Genomic DNA, 13,365 nt, shown 5'->3' with positions numbered 1-13,365 from the left:
TTTGGTGCAACAATAATTTTAAACATTTTAATTGTTGTTATCATGATGCGGATGACATGAACAAGTTTATGCAATTTTTATTAAAAGTTGACAAGAGCATTATGAAGCATTTTTCACCGTGGTGGAAAGAAAAGGGGTGCCACGGCAACGATAACGGTAACGGTGCCACGGCAACGTTCTGGTTCCGGTAACTCGATTGAGATACCGAGGCAAAGGAGAAGTGTGCGGATGCGTGTAAAAGATGGTGGGGCGCTCCCGGATTTCGGGTGTCCCATGAGTTGGCGACAAGGAAATGAGTCACAATTTGAACAGGGTGCAAACACGAGCATCTCAAACATCGCAAGCATTCATTCACGGACGTCGCCTCGAGGTTATACCTTTGAAGCGTGCGTTATCGGAGGGGTTCGATTTCGATGCGGTGTAGGGGAAGTAGACGTTCTCGGGACACCAAGGATAGTAGTGGTTCATGTCCGTAGATGTTCAGGGTCACGACATGGAACTTGACGTCGACGGGGTCTTCAACGATGGTCGTGGTACATGTTTCGTAGACGTTAGGCCGGCGTAGTGGTACACGTTCACGGAGTTGGTCGTACACGTCATCGGTAGATTTTCACTTGACGGCCTTCAACGGCGGTAGTTGTTCTCGTTTCTTCGTGGAAGTAGTTGCACATCTCATAGTGGTACTTGACGATCTCGGAGACGGCGGAAGACGAACTTGGCCGTCCCGTTACACGGTTCTTCCGAGATGGTAGTTGTACATGACCGTATATGTTCAGGGTCGTCGGGGTACTTGTCGGTCGGGTCTTGACAGTCTCGTTTTTGCAACGGTAGTCGTGCTAGTCAGCGGTTGTGGAACTTGACGAATCCGAGGTCTTCGAGGTCGACGGTAGTTGTACATCTCATAATGGAACTTGACGGATCCGAGGACTTCGGGCGTCGTGGTACTTGTCACGTTCTGGAACCGAAGTGGTACTTGGCAATATTCGGGACGGTCTTGGTGATTCCGGAGACACGGTATAGGTACTTGACACAACACCGCGTAGTCGTCCTAGGTGCATCGGAGCTAGTTGGACTTGCCGGTCTTTGCCATCTGAAGGGCACTTGGAGTCTTCGGTCATAGGTTCTTGGCAGGTCGTCGAGGTTGAGTGTGAGTTCATCGGAGCAGGGACTCCGTCGAAGGGAAAGGGAGGCGGCGAACTGCTGTTGATGGTGCTCCGGCGAGATGGTGACGGACTTGGGGTGCAGGGGCGCCGAGGCGCTGAGCTGCTGCTGTTCGATGCAGAGAAAGGCAGCCAGGGGACGCGGAGGAGGCCGGGAAGACGGGGAGGCAGCATGGCTCGATGATGCCGATGACCTCGCGGCCATGCCGGGCGACGGGCACGGCTTGGGGAGGCGCAGGTGACAACGGTGGCAGGGCACCAACAGGGCGAGGAAGAGGTCAGGCGTCGGGGAGGCAGGCACTCCGTCGATGCGGCGATCTCCTGGCAAGGCGGCGGCGCGCCTGCTGGCCCCTGGAGAGGTAGAGCGACGGGGAGGAGAGCTTGGGGTCGAGCGTGGTGCAGGGCTCCGGCGGCAGGAGCAGGGAGCTTGGTGCCGCGACGGCAGAGGCGCGGCGCTCCGGTTGAGACTTGGCGCGCAGCGGCGTCTGGCGAAGCAGGACGCAGCAGTGGGGCGACGAACGGGCGGCGTAAGGCGGTGGCTCCGCGGCCATGGAGGTGGGTCGGCACAAAGGAGGAGGACGAAGGGGACCGAGCGGGACTCCTCCCTGGTGGCGGGTCGAGGAGGGGGTAGCAGGCCAGGGTGGTGGAGGAAGGCCATGGAGGAAGTGCATGGTGCGCGCTAGGAGACGAGAGGGAGAGGGTCGACGGGAGGAGGAAAGGGATCGGACACGGGGCTCTCCTGGCGGCGCAGCGAGGGGAAACGGGAGAGAGAGGTAGCGATCGGCTAGGGTTAGAGCAGTGGGCTGCGGGAGATGGGCCTAGGAGGTCGGCCCAGTGGAGAGGCGAAAAGGCCAGGGCCTTAGAGAGGGATTAGGAGGGGGGTCGGCTGGACCTGCAGATTGGCCGGCCAGTTGCCGCTTCGGATCAAAAAGCCAACCTTTTGCTATTTCCCATTTATAGAGAAGTAGACATGAGGAAAAAGGAAGGAAAGAAAAAGCTAGGGGTTTTAGAAAATGCTGAAACTTCTCCTACTGAGTCTAATAATTATATTTAGTCCAAGAAAAGAAGTATCATGCGAAATAGAAGAGTTTAAAACAAACACATTTAAATTTAATACAAAAGGTTTGAACTAGGACGAGGTTTTAGGAGTATCCAAAAATGTTTGGATTTTTGGAGGAACCTTGGAATATGATGAAAGAATAAATAGCAAAGTTAGAGGCCAAGAGTTGTGATAACAAAGGCATTGAGATTTATTTTGCAAGTGTGTTCCAGTGAATTCCAACAAATGGAATATTTAATATAGCTCCCTACTATCGGGAGGGTATGTTATAAAGAGAAGTCACCAGGTGAATTCCCTCAGTTTAAATGGATCAAAGATCCATGCCATTTATTTAGTTGAGTTGCAAAAGACTTATGACATGATGACATGATGCAAAGCACATGATAAAACGAACCAAAACGAAACACCCGACAACACTCGGAAACATGGAATGCATCTAAAGCTCTGGTCTTGGGGCGTCACAGTTTTGTTCTTGTGTTCCATGATGCCATTCTGCTGCGGCATGTACGGAGCTGAGAACTCATGAGTGATGCCCAATGTATGAAGGTAATTGTCGAGGCCGGTGTTCTTGAATTCAGTGCCATTGTCACTTCAGATGTGCTTGATCTTGACGCCATAGTTGTTCATGGCTCGATTGGCGAAGCGTCTGAAGACATCCTGCACTTCAGTCTTGTAGAGGATTATATGCACCCATGTGTATCTTGAATAATCATCAACAATAACGAAGCCATAGACACAAGCAGTAGTAGTAAGAGTTGAGTAGTGAGTGGGACCGAAGAGGTCCATGTGTAGTAGTTCGAAGGGTTGAGTCATTGTCATGATTGTCTTCGAGGGATGCTTGGCCCTCATCATCTTTCCAGCTTCGCAGGCACCGCACAAGTGATCCTTCTTGAACTTGACGCCCTCGATGCCTATGACATGCTTCTTCCTTGCAAGAGTGTGCAAGTTCCTCATGCCAGCATGCCCTAGCCTCCGATGCCAGAGCCAGCATTCTGAAGCTTTTGCTAGAAGACATACGGCGAGGTGTGGTCCTACTGATAAATCTACCATGTACAAATCATCTTTTCGATACTCTTCAAAGACTAGATACTTTTCAGATTCCATTAGAACAAGGCAACGATATTTTCCAAACATCACAATCATATTCAAATCGCAAAGAATTGAGACGGACATTAAGTTGAAACCAAGGGATTCAACAAGCATCACTTTATCCATGTGTTGATCCCTTGAGATTGCAACTCTACCTAGACCCAATACCTTGCTTTTACCAGTATCAGCAAATGTGATGTGACTCTTGTCAGATGGACGTAAGGTTGAGTCCACGAGAAGACTTCGCTTGCCAGTCATGTGATTAGTACATCCACTATCAATAATCCATTCTGAAGCAGCTGGTGTCATACCCTACAGTGCAGTTAGGGGGATAGGCTTCACGAAGAGCATTGTGAAGCATAAACAATTGACGAGCAAGAGGATTATTAAAGCTTAGATCAAGGTTAGGACTGATAGGGCAAGTAGCAAGCGACTCAGGAACAAGGTACATAATAAGACCATTTGGGCATTTGATCTTGCACCCTACAAGATGTTTAAGGTCCCCAACAATAGCTTCAGACGCATTTGATTTTTGGCTGGAGACCTTTCCCTGCAAAAGAGAGTTAAGCTTTCTTAGCCACCCACATCTTCAAGGGTGGCTTCGAAGCAATGAGTCTAAGTGCAGCGTTTGAGAACTTTGGCTTGGGAGCCCTAACAAATAGTCTTGTAGGTGGACAATAGTACTCATAAGAATAAGCAGAGTAGTTCTGGGTCTTATGAACATGGCAGTTTGATGAAACACGCTTATATTCATAGGCCTGAGTATGGTTTCCCTGCAAAACATTTGCGTTAGTGTGACTCAAGTGAGTCCTCTGTCTGTATGAAGCCTTTGGACCATATGAAGCCTGTGGTCTGGGGTTTGTCTTCTTCACTTGTGGTGTCATGACGACATTCACGGGAAGAATTTCCGGACACTTTTTCGGCACCTAGATTTTCTTCATAGGTGGCCCATTCCTGCAGTTAGTACCAATATACCTGGCAAACACTTCATCATTCTAATTCTTAAACAGTTTATAGTTTGCATCAAAGGATTCATCAATGACAATGGGATTAGCGCAAGTGAAGCCAGATAGGGTGGATGGATCCACTGAAGGTTCCTTTGCAGCAACCCATGTGGTTTTGGGGTACTGCTCAGGTTTCCAATAAGAGCCATCAGCATTCATTTTCCTTTCGAACCCAACACCCTCTTTCCTAGGGTTTCGGTTCAGGATCTGCCTTTTGAGGACATCACATAAAGTCTGATGCCCTTTGAGACTTTTGTACATCCCTGTTTCAAGCAACGTCTTCAACCTAGCATTTTCATCAGCAATAGCAGTGGCATCCTCAGTAGAGGGGTTAGTTACCACATCAACAGTTGAAGATATTGCAATAGTAGCAGTAGTAGAACATCCAGCGACAGAAGTAGTGTTATCACGCTCAATGCATTTAAGACATGGTGGTTCAAGTCCTTCCTGAGCGGGACTGATCTGTTTGGCACGAAGTGACTCGTTTTCCTTTTGAAGATCTTCATGAGCCGCTCTCAATTTCTCAAGTTCTTGCTTCCTTTGAAGATAATCATAGGAAAGCTTTTCATGAGTTGTTGAGAGCGTTTCATGACGAGTTTCAAGCTACTCATACTTAACATGAAGATTTTTTATATCTTCAATTAAGGACTGAGATCGAGTCATTTCAGCATCTAACAGGTCATTGCTTTTGTCTAACTATTTTTGAATATATTCCATAGCTTTCTGTTGCTCAATTGCAATTTTAGCAAGTGTTTTGTAGCTGGGTTTGGAACCACAATCAAAGTCATCTTCACTTGATGTTTGATAGTGAGTGGTGCGTGAGTTTACCTTATCACCGCGTGCCATGAAGCAGTAGGTGGGAGCGGAGTTGTCCTTGTCATTAGCATCGGCGTCGGTGACGAAGTCATTGTCTTTAGTGTTAAAGATGGACTTGGCAACGTAGGCTATAGCCAGACTTGCAACGCCAGAATCGGACTCCTCCTCAGACTCCACCTCTGCCTCCTCAGAAGCAGACTCCTCCTCTGAATCCATTTCCTTGCCGACAAACGCACGAACCTTGCCAAATGAGCTCTTCTTATGTCATGAAGACTTTGAGGGAGACTTGGAAGAAGACTTTGAGTATTTCTTCTTTTTCTTGTCGTCAGAATCATATTCCTTGCTCTTCTTCTTCTTGTTGTTCTCATTGTCCCACTGCGGACACTCAGAGATGTAGTGACCAGGTTTCTTGCACTTGTGGCATGTTCTCTTCTTGTAGTCATGAGCAGAAGCTTCATCATTCCTTGAGCTGGATCGTGAGGACTTTCTGAAGCCTTTCTTCTTGGTGAATTTCTGGAATTTCTTCACAAGCATAGCAAGCTCCTTTCCAATGTCTTTAGGATCATCAGAACTCCAGTCAGATTCTTCTTCAGATGAGGAAAAAGCTTTTGCCTTCAAAGCACGAGTTCGCCCATAGTTGGGACCGTAGATGTCTCTTTTCTCAGAAAGCTGAAACTCATGTGTGTTGAGCCTTTCAAGTATGTCAGACGGATCGAGTGTCTTGAAGTCAGGGCGTTCTTGAATCATCAGGGCTAGGGTGTCAAACGAGCTGTCAAGTGATCTCAGGAGTGTCTTGACGATTTCATGCTTGGTGATCTCAGTAGCGCCGAGAGCTTGAAGCTCATTTGTGATGTCAGTGAGTCGATCAAACGTGAGCTGAACATTCTCATTGTCGTTTCTCTTGAAGCGGTTGAAGAGGTTGCGAAGGACACTGATTCTTTGATCTCTCTGGGTTCAGACGCCTTCATTGACCTTGGAGAGCCAGTCCCAAACTAGCTTGGATGTTTCAAGAGCACTCACACGGCCATACTGTCCTTTGGTCAGATGACCACAGATGATATTCTTGGCAGTGGAATCTAGTTGAACGAACTTCTTGACATCAGCAGCGGTGACACCTTCACCAGCCTTGGGGACGCCATTCTTGACGACATACCAGAGGTCGACGTCAATGGCTTCAAGATGCATGCGCATATTATTCTTCCAGTAGGGATATTCAGTTCCATCAAAGACTGGGCACGCAGCGGAGACTTTGATTATCCCTACAGTCGACATAGCTAAAACTCCAGGTGGTTAAACCGAATCACACAGAACAAGGGAGTACCTTGCTCTGATACCAATTGAAAGTGCTAGTGATCGACTAGAGGGGGTGAATAGGCGATTTTTATGGAAGTCTTCAAAACATGGAAGTTTCGAAGACAGACGATAGAAATGGACCTTTTAACATGCAGCAGAAGGTAGACTAGACTACCCAAGCCATAGTCAAGTATTCAATGAAGTGAAAGCACAAAGACTAATAGTAGCTAGGCAGTATGGATCGGGATGGAAGATAGTATGAAGCCAACCAGAACAAGCAGTCACACAGTGAAGACAAATAGATAATGCAAACAGGCAATGACTTCACAAGGACAAATCTACAAATAAAGAGATGGGAAGGATAGAACCAGTGGCTCGTTGAGGACAATGATTTGTTGGACCAGTTCCAGTTGTTGTGACAACTGTACGTCTGGTTAGGGAGGCTGAGGTTCAACTCAGAATACCGTGTCTTCACCTTATTCCCCTTGAGCTAAGGACACCCATTCCTCGCCCAATCACTCTGGTAAGTCTTCAAGGTAGACTTTCAAACCTTCACAGACTTCGTTCACCGGCGATCCACAATGACTCTTGGATGCTCAGAACGCGACGCCTAACCGGGTGGAGGATTCACAGTCCTCAACTGTAATAAGTCTTCAGATCACACAGACAAGAAGACTTAAGTGATGCCTAACACTCTTTGGCTCTGGGTGTTTAGGGCTTTGTCCTCGCAAGGATTTCTCTCTCAAAGGCTTCGAGGTGGGTTGCTCTCAAACGACAAAAGCCGTGCACTAACTCTGAGCAGCCAACCAATTTATGGTGTAGGGGGTGGGCTATTTATAGCCACTAGGCAACCCAACCTGATTTGTCTGAAATGACCCTGGGTCACTAAGGAACTGACATGTGTTCCAACGGTCAGATTTCAAACACACACGGCAACTTTACTTGAGCTACAAGCAAACCTGACTTATCCAGCTCTGGATAAGATTTGCTCTCATTGTATTCGCTCGAAGACATAGGATTTTGGTTAAGCATCACTTCAGTCATTCTGACTGGTTCACTTGGACCCCACTTAATAGTACGGTGGTTCCTATGACTCAACAAAGAAGAAAACGAAACAATGAAACAACTAAGTCTTCGTGCTCGATAGTCTTCACACAATGTCTTCTCTTGTTATAGACTTCAATGTGAATACCTTCACATACCACCTTTGTCTTCAATATCTTCATACGTTTTTAGGGGTCATCTCCAGTAGGTAAACCAAATCAGTGAGGGACTACTACCTGTGTTATCCTGCAATTCTCACAAACACATTTGTCCCTCAACTAGGTTTGTCGTCAATACTCCAAAACCAACTAGGGGTGGCACTAGATGCACTTACACCAATCCTTTTTGTAGCAAAGGACAAGCCTGGACAAACTCTTATATAGAGAAAAGCGCTCCCGAGGACACATGGGAATATCGTCAAGCTAGTTTTCATCATGCTCATATGATTCACGTTCTGCACTTTGATAATCTGGTATGTGGGTGGGCCGGTGCTTGGGTACTGCCCTTACTTGGACAAGCATCCCACTTATGATTAACCTCTATTGCAAGCATCCGCAACTACAACAAAAGTATTAAGGTAAACCTAACCATAGCATGAAACATATGGATCCAAATCAGCCCCTTACGAAGCAACGCATAAACTAGGGTTTAAGCTTTTGTCACTCTAGCAACCCATCATCTACTTATTACTCCCCAATGCCTTCCTCTAGGCCCAAAAAATGGTGAAGTGTCATGTAGTTGACGTTCACATAACACCACTAGAGGAGAGACAAAATACATCTCATCAAAATATCGAACGAATACCAAATTCACATGACTACTATTAGCAAGACTTCTCCCATGTCCTCGGGAACAAAAGTAACTACTCACAAAGCATAAACATGTTCATAATCAAAGGGGTATTAATATGCATATAGGATCTGAACATATGATCTTCCACCAATTAAACCAACTAGCATCAACTACAAGGAGTAATTAACACTACTAGTGAGGGAGTCCTAGATTAGGGGGTGTTCGGATAGCCGGACTATACCTTCAGCCGGACTCCTGGACTATGAAGATACAAGATTGAAGACTCTGTCCCGTGTCCGGAAGGGACTTTCCTTGGTGTGGAAGGCAAGCTTGGCGATACGGATATGAAGATCTCCTACCATTGTAACCGACTTTGTGTAACCGTAACCCTCTCCGGTGTCTATATAAACCGGAGGGTTTTAGTCCGTAGGACAACATACACATCAACAATCATACCATAGGCTAGCTTCTAGGGTTTAGCCTCCTCGATCTCGTGGTAGATCTACTCTCGTACTACCCATATCATCAATATTAATCAAGCAGGACATAGGGTTTTACCTCCATCGAGAGGGCCCGAACCTGGGTAAAACTTCATGTCCCTTGCCTCCTGTAACCATCCGACCTAGACGCACAGTTTGGGACCCCCTACCCGAGATTCGCCGGTTTTGACACCGACATTGGTGCTTTCATTGAGAGTTCCTCTGTGTTGTCGCCGTCAGGCTCGATGGCTCCTACGATCATCAATAGCGATGCAGTCCAGGGTGAGACCTTCCTCCCCAGACAGATCTTTGTCTTCGGCGGCTTCGCACTGCGGGCCAATTTGCTTGGCCGTCTGGAGCAGATCGAAAGCTACGCCCCTGGCCGTCAGGTCAGATTCGGAAGTTTAAACTACACGGCTGACATCCGCGGGGACTTGTTCTTTGACGGATTCGAGCCACTGCCGAGCGCGCCGCACTGTCACAACGAGCATGATTTAGCTCTGCCGCCGAACAGCGCCCTGGAGGCCGCACCCGTTTCAGCTCCGACCCTTAATTCGGAGCCAACTGCGCCAATCGAGGATGGGCGGTTGGACGCCACCTCGGGGGCTGCGACCCCAACGGCGATTGAGCCGAACACCAGCCCCGTACTCTGCGAGACTCATGACTCCAAGGAGCCGGACTCCGAACCCTCCGCGCCCCTGCCGATCGAATCCGATTGGGCGCCGGTCATGGAGTTCACTGCCACGGACATCTTTCAGCACTCGCCTCTCGGCGATATCCTGAAGTCACTGAAGTCTCTCTCTCTTTATCAGGAGAGCCCTGGCCGGCTATGGTCAGCAAGGTTGGGATATGGACGATGAAGAAATTCAAAGCCCACCCACCACCCACTTTGTAGCCACTATCGACGACTTAACCGACATGCTCGACTTCGACTCCGAAGACATCGACGGTATGGACGCCGATGAAGGAGATGATGAAGAACCAGCGCCTACTAGGCCCTGGAAGGCCACCTCATCGTATGACATATACATGGTGGACACTCCAAAAGAGGAAGATGGCGATGGAACAGCGGAGGATGACCCCTCCAAGAAACAGCCTAAGTGTCGGCGTCAGCGGCGCCGCTCAAAATCCCGCCAAAACAAACACGGTGATTCCAGCACGGGAGATAATAATACTCCGGAAAGCGCCGAAGAAAACCCCCTCTAGCAAGATTTAGCACATGAGGATGGAGAAACCAGCCCTCATGAGAAAGTGGCAGACAAAGAGGTCGAGGACGATAATTATATGCCTCCCTCCGAAGACGAGGCAAGCCTCGACGACGACGAATTCGTCGTGCCAGAGGATCCCGTCAAGCAAGAGCGTTTTCAACGCAGGCTTATGGCCACGGCAAGAAGCCTCAAGAAAAAACAGCAACAGCTTAGAGCTGATCAAGATTTGCTGGTCGACAGATGGACTGAAGTCCTTGCGGCCGAAGAGCATAAACTCGAACGCCCCTCCAAGAGCTACTCAAAGCGCAGGTTGCTACCTCGATTAGAGGAGGAAACACTTGATGCGGCCGACCGGCCACCTCGTGGTCGCGACAGAGAGGCCTCTCAGCCCTCCACTCAAGCGCACCCCGTACCAAGGCACGGGAATATGCGCCGGACTTACGAGACATGTTGGAGGACAAGGCAAGGCAAACAAGATCGATCTACGGATCGCGTGGGCGCCCCACGGCTCGAGACGGTAACCGTCACGCCGGCCACAAATTCGGCGGGGCCGAACACAGTAGACAAGGCTCATTGGAGCTATGTCATGATATAGCCCAATACGGAGGCGCCGCACACCCACTCTGCTTTACAGACGAAATAATGGATCATCAAATCCCCGAGGGTTTCAAACCCGTAAACATCGAATCATATGATGGCACAACAGATCCTACGGTATGGATCGAGGATTATCTCCTTCATATCCACATGGCCCGCGGCGACGATTTCCACGCCATCAAATACCTCCCACTCAAGCTTAAAGGACCAGCTCGGCATTGGCTTAACAGCTTGCCAACAGGATCAATCAGTTGTTGGGAGGACCTGGAAGCCGCATTCCTTGACAATTTCCAGGGCACTTATGTGCGACCCCCAGACACCGATGACCTAAGTCACGTAATTCAGCAGCCAGAGGAATCGGCCAGGCAATTCTGGACACGGTTTCTAACAAAGAAAAATCAAATAGTCGACTGTCCGGATGCTGAGGCCCTAGCAGCCTTCAAGCACAATATCCGTGACTAGTGGCTGGCCCGGCACCTTGGACAGGAAAAGCCGAAATCTATGGCAGCACTCACGACACTCATGACCCGCTTTTGCGCGGGAGAAGACAGCTGGCTTGCTCGTAGCAACAATATGACCAAGAACCCTGGTAATTCGGACACCAGGGATAGTAGTGGCAGGTCGCGTCGCAACAAGCAGAAGTGCCGCATTAACGGCGACAATGCTGAGGATACGGCAGTTAATGCCGGATTCAGAGGCTCTAAATCCGGTCAGCAGAAAAAGCCATTCAAAAGGAATCCTAGGGGCCCGTCCAGTTTGGACCGAATACTCGACCGCTCGCGCCAGATACATGGCACCCCCAAAAGCCGGCCAATCACACCAACAGGGATTGTTGGGTGTTCAAGCAGGCAGGCAAGTTAAACGCCGAAAATGAAGACAAGGGGCTGCATAGCGATGACGACGAGGAGCCCCGACCGCCGAACAACAGTGGACAGAAGGGTTTTGCCCCACAAGTGTGGACGGTGAACATGATATATGCAACCCACGTCCCCAAAAGGGAGCAGAAGCGCGCGTTAAGGGACATATACGTGGTAGAGCCAGTCGCCCCAAAGTTCAACCCATGGTCCTCCTGTCCGATCACCTTTGATCGAAGGGACCATCCACTAGCATCCGTCATGGCAGATTCACCACATTGGTTCTAGACCCAATTATTGACGGATTTCATCTCACTAGAGTCCTTATGGACGGCGGCAGTAGCCTGAACCTTCTTTACCAGGATACAGTGCGGAAAATGGGCATACATCCCTCGAGGATTAAGCCCACCAAAACGACCTTTAAAGGCGTAATACCAGGTGTAGAGGCCAACTACACAGGCTCAGTCACACTTGAAGTGGTCTTCGGATCCCCGGATAATTTCCGAAGCGAGGAGTTAATCTTCGACATAGTCCCGTTTCGCAGTGGTTATCACGCACTGCTCGGGCGAACCGCATTCGCTAAGTTCAATGCGGTACCGCATTACGCATACCTTAAGCTCAAGATGCCAGGCCCTCGAGGAGTAATTACGGTCAATGGAAACACCGAACGCTCCCTCCGAACGGAGGAGCACACGGCGGCCCTTGTAGCGGAAGTACAAAGCAGCCTCTCCAGGCAGTTCTCCAGTCCGGCCACTAAACAACCAGACACCGTCAAGCGCACCCGGAGTAACCTACAACAAGACTGCCTGGCACGATCCGAGCAGGCATAGCAATGCGGCCCCAACCCCAACCCTCGCAAAAAGGCGACGCTAGTACTTCGCGTACATAACTACGCTCTAGAGATATCATGGGTACAGGGGGAGGGGAACCATCACGGCACGACCAAAAATACGGCTTAAACCGTACCAGGGGCTGCCATTTTTTTTAAAATTTTCTCTTACTTTCAGGACTCCATCCTTCGGAAGGCCTGTTCGGTAGTTCAATTGCCGCACAAACGATGCAAGAACCAGGGAAGCAGACAAGCCACGCCGCAGTACGGAACTCCTAGGTGGTCTCTATCACAAGCAGTATACCTGTTCCGCATACTATTCGGCAGCTTGCCCCTGGAACGGACATGTTAACTAGTCCAACCTTCCACTTATCGCATTATTTGTATCGTTCTGCTTTGATCGTAGCCCTTTTTAATAAACAATGCATAGCTTTCGTATATTTTTGCATTACCTTTTTTCTTCATATATGTTCCTTAACGACATGTTGCACCCATACACGTTGGTACAGCCAAAATACGCCAGGGGCTTTAGTACCCGTCAATATGGTGTGAGAAGTATGAACACTTTAACAAGTGCGGCACCCCGAACTTATAGCATTATATGCATCGGCTCCGAATCATGTCTTGGGTCAATAGTTGGGTTTGCCCGGCTCCTATGTTTTGGTGCCTTACGTTCCGCTATATCGGCTAAGGTAGCACTAGGAGAACCACTGCGATTCTGCCCCAGTTGAGCTGGGTCGAGCACCTCAGTGGAGAAAGCTAAAACTGACTATCATGATGAAGCGAGAGCTGGTCGCTGTTCGAGAGGTTTTTCGAGTCCCTAAAGACTTATGTCGCTTAGGGCGAGGAGCCGGCTCTGTCCGGCCAAGGCGTGGATAGCGCCCCGAACTCGGTCTTCCGAATACCAGGGGCTTCGCCGAAATTTAAAATTATAGAATTCTATGGCTAAGTGAGAGTGTTCACGCATTATAGTCTGATTGCCTTGTTCATTGGGCTGAGCGCCTCCCTCGAAGGACCCAAACATGGGAAAAAGAGCGCTCAGATTTATTCCCGAACACCCCAGCACTAGCGGCACGGGGGCAGAAGCCGACGACTCGCCATCTCTCAGAATTGATAAACAGCTGCACAGAAGGTAATATT

Source organism: Triticum urartu, chromosome 6A, assembly GCF_056163025.1.
Source record: "Triticum urartu cultivar PI428250 chromosome 6A, HENAU_Tu73, whole genome shotgun sequence".
In the NCBI taxonomy this organism is placed as follows: Eukaryota; Viridiplantae; Streptophyta; class Magnoliopsida; order Poales; family Poaceae; genus Triticum; species Triticum urartu.
Note: the sequence above shows the minus strand (reverse complement) of the source record.